The sequence below is a fragment of the Bos mutus genome, chromosome 24 (genome assembly GCF_027580195.1).
Source record: "Bos mutus isolate GX-2022 chromosome 24, NWIPB_WYAK_1.1, whole genome shotgun sequence".
Classification (NCBI taxonomy): domain Eukaryota; kingdom Metazoa; phylum Chordata; class Mammalia; order Artiodactyla; family Bovidae; genus Bos; species Bos mutus.
In genome coordinates this window covers 22,913,147-22,917,216 of record NC_091640.1, presented here as the reverse complement: position 1 = coordinate 22,917,216, position 4,070 = coordinate 22,913,147, and the positions used below count along the sequence as shown (strand labels likewise).

General features: G+C 44.5%; 1 non-coding gene and 1 pseudogene across 1 annotated transcript; both read right to left on the bottom strand.

Annotated features, from left to right (window-relative positions):
• Positions 1-547: 547 nt before the first annotated feature.
• LOC102279416 (protein maestro pseudogene) lies at positions 548-1,393 on the bottom strand (annotated as a pseudogene).
• Positions 1,394-1,712: 319 nt separating this feature from the next.
• TRNAC-ACA (transfer RNA cysteine (anticodon ACA)) lies at positions 1,713-1,784 on the bottom strand. The gene has a single exon. It is a non-coding gene; the product is annotated as a tRNA-Cys (tRNA).
• Positions 1,785-4,070: the final 2,286 nt, after the last annotated feature.

The window sequence follows — 4,070 nt, the reverse complement described above, 5'->3', positions numbered from 1 at the left end:
TCTCTTTATTAGCTCTTGTTTGGAATGATCTTGCAGGCACTGACTGTCAAAGATGATAAGCAGCTAAAAATTGCCCTCCACACTAAATTTTGGCTAACTTTAAATAGATCTTGCCAGAAAAAAGTTTTAATAGCAAATGGCAAAGGATCAATAGCAGATTAAAAAAAAAAAAAAAAAAAAACACTTCAGGTAATATTCTGAGCCTTAAAAATTGAAAAGAAAGGTTGGTGACAGAAATATCCTTAAGAAGAAAAACGCTGAGAACAAAAGCACTGAATCCACATGTACTTTAAATGTTTTAAAGAAAGGACGCACCTTATCATCAAATATGTATGGAAGAAAATGAGACATAAGCTATTTAGAATTTACTTTGGATACAATTATACAATTCCATGGTCTTACATTTGCCATCAACTGGTCTCCCAACATCCCATTTTCTATCACAATCACCAGAGGCAACAGAGCCTCCAAAGGGTTAAAAGAGGGGGACTATCAGCCCCCAGCCATGCGCTCAGCTCACTGGACCAATCTCCCTGTCTCTCTGTGTTTACAGGATTTTATTTGCATAGAACTGCAGGAGCTCTGGATGGTAGGGGCTCAGCTGCAGGCAGAGTTTAGGGTTCCTTTGACCCTCCTCATTCTGGAAGCTGTAGTCCTTGGTTTATCTCAGATATGGAAAATAGGCTCAAAAGGTTGTTTTGCAAGCCTTGGCCACCTGGGGATTCCTGTCCTGTAAGTGGGACAGGAGGGATTGCCAAGTCAGATTCACCTGATGGGTGAAGAACCTCCTCCATTTCCGTCCAGCAAGGGTAACCAGTTGTCCAAACAAGACAAAGGTCAATTATCTCAGGCTGTCATTCTCGTCATCAAGCAAAGCCCTGGTCTGGAGGGTGATGTCTAAGGAGGAGGAGCTCAGGCCTTTCCCCTGCATCTTGCCTAGGATGATGGTGTCAGGATCTTCATGCTCTGGTGGATTACTTCAGAACTCACCAGGTCATACAGACCATGCACCAGCAGGTCTAGAACAATCTTCTTATACTTTCTTGCCTTGTCTGGGGTCTCACAGGTCATGATTCCCAGGCCTCTCATCGCCATATAACACTCTTTAACACAGGGGTCCCAGGCTGTCTCTGCCAAGATGAAAAACACATTCTTCAGAGGTTCCTGCTTCTGGAGCCTCAGATTCCAAGAGACCTTGGAAAAGAAAGAGATCATTGATGTCCTTTTCTTCTTGAGCTGGGTGGCGGGGCTGGAAAGGGGCTGGCCCCTTATTCTTCTCCTTGTTTGGTCCATGGAATTGCGGTCACGTGGTGATGTGGCAGGTGTGGCTAGAGCACAGGTCTCCATGTGGTGCGCAGAGCTGCTGTTCCCCGATGGGATGACTCAGCTCAGTTTTCTCAGCTGTGAATTCCTGAGCAGGGTGATGAGGCTTCCTCCTCAGAACTCATCCTAGTGAAAGAAGTGATCACTTCCAGGAACATTGCTATCCTTTAAACAAGCTCGGGGCTGGCCATCAGTTGCATTTTGCCCTTGAAGATGAGACATAGAGCAGACTGGTGTTTTATCACAAGTGGGAAATACGTAAGTGAAGTCGCTCAGTCATGTCCAACTCTTTGCGAACTCACGGACTGTAGCCCACAAGGCTCCTCTGTCCACAGGATTCTCCAGGCAAGAGTACTGGAGTGGGTTGCCATTTCTTTCTCCAGAGGATCTTCCCAACCCAGGGATCAAACCTGGGTTTCCTGCATTGTAGGCAGACACTCTACCATCTGAGCCACCAGGGAAGTCCCTAGTAAGACCTTTTTCGGCTATCTGTCCCAGATAGTTGCCAGAGATCTATTACAGGCCATGCTGTTTTACAAACTTTGAAAATTCTCATGTTAGTTTCCTGTTTCTCCAAGGGCCCAGGGAGAGAGCCTCTGGTGACTATTTTTAATGATTCCTCAGAGACAAAGTGTGACTGTTTTTAACAGAAAAATAGTACAAAAAGATTGCTAGCTACACGTGTTTTTATAATTCTGGCTTCCAGATTAAAGTGAACCTACATGTAAATATGGTTCTGCACTTAAACTTCCTTTCCCTCTACATAATGTTCACTCAACACATATTCCCCTGCCAGGTACTGTTGTAAACACAGGATAGAGTATCTTGCTGCAGAGAAGAATATAACAAATGAGGGTAGGGCGAGGGGGAACTTACGAGGTTGATCCAAGGCAATAAATGCTGCAAGTGTTAGTCACTCAGCTGTTTCTGACTCTTTGCAACCCTAAGGACTGTAGCCTGCCAGGCTCCTCTGTCCATGCAATTTCCCAGGCAAGAATACTGGAATGGGTTGCCACAGTGAATTTAATGTGGTTTTATCTTTGATACCAGCTTCATGGGTTCCCTGGTGGCTCAGATGGTAAAGCATCTGCCTGCAATGCAGGAGACCTGGGTTCAATCCCTGGGTCAGGAATATCCCCTAGAGAAGGAAATGGCAACCCACTCCAGTATTTTTGCCTGGAAAATTCCATAGACTGAGGAGACTGGTAGGCTACAGTCCATAGGCTCGCAACGAGTCCGACATGACTGAGCGATTTCACTTTCACGGTTTGTAGATTCATTTTCATGGCAGTGCCTCTTTCCCTACACTAACCTGTAACATCAGGAACTCATGCCGTTTGTCTGTCCAGGCCCATGACTCTGTCCCATCCCACCCAGTTGTCTCTCAACATCCTACGCTCTCTAAAATCTCATTACCATTTTGTGCTATCAAACTAATCTGCCCTCTGTCCAGGTTAGTAAGAGTTTTTGAAAAATTGTGAATAATTTTTAGTTGGTCTTTTCTCCAGTCTCCTCTTCACCACACTACACGTTCACCAGGACCCACTACTGGCAGCATGGACCCCTAACGAGGCAGATCTATCTGGATAAAAGTGAAAACATGCTTTCTGGAAATGATTCACTTTCACTAACAAGTCCACCCATAGACATTGATTAAGCTTGTATTCTATTTGAAGTCCTATGAAATGAGCAGGGGATGCAAAGTCAAAGAAATGCAGCTCCTGGCTCTAGGAAGCTCACATTCTTAGAGGGGAGACACCTACTAAACAAGCATGATCAGTCCTGCATGCTGGTCCAGGGCTGGCTTTTCTGAGGCCTCTCCATGTTCTTTTCTATAGCACAGTTGCCAAGACCTGCAGCACGAAGTTCTCTGGATGCTGTGTCAGCTGGCTTTATGCTAGATTCAGCCAAAGGAAGGTGCTGTGATTGGAGGGCATGAAAAAGGGATGAAAAATTAATGACTGAAAACAGAGGCATGGAGAAATTAATAGCTTGCTAGGAGAACACAGTAGGTTATAAAGAGCAAGTGAAAACTTGAACCAGTCAATAAAGAGAACTCTTTCCACTTTTCCTATGTTTAACATAGTCATCTAATACCACCAATTGCCACTTTGCAGAGATGTGAGGACCTGGAACAGGGACAGACTGACAGGTAAGTTCTAAAGAGATGTCCAGACCTAGAGAAGATCTTAGAACATGGCAAAAGGAAGAGAGAAGTTGCCAGTGTGAGATTTTCTGTGGGGTGTATTAAAGTAGTCAAAGAACGAGATAGAGAAAGGGAATTTGGGTAGAGGCAATAATGGAAAAGATGGGGTAAGTTGGAAGGAAGTGGCAAATTCAAGGTTTTTAGGGTTTATCCAGGGTAGAGGCAAGAAGACTTAAGGAAGGGAAAGCACAAAAGAGGAGTGGTGTACAAATACTCCCAAGGTCCTCCTAAGAGCTGGGACATGCTATCAGCTTCACGCCCCAGGTAGAGCCCCTGGGAGCGCTTCCTGTCATGCCCTTATGCTCACTGCCAACACAGCTGTGGGACTCAGTTGCAGGGCAGACCCTTTCCTATGAGTTTATATGTATTAACAGCCCTCATTGCAAATCATGAACCTACAAAATAAAGCAAAGGCATTATGTGGGGTAACATAGAAACTAAAAAGACAACTAAGACTTCGTCTTTTTAGAGTTTAGGCATTAATTGAAGAGGAACTATGAAATAAAGGTGGGTAGAATAATAAGTGCTTGTCTGTTTTTCA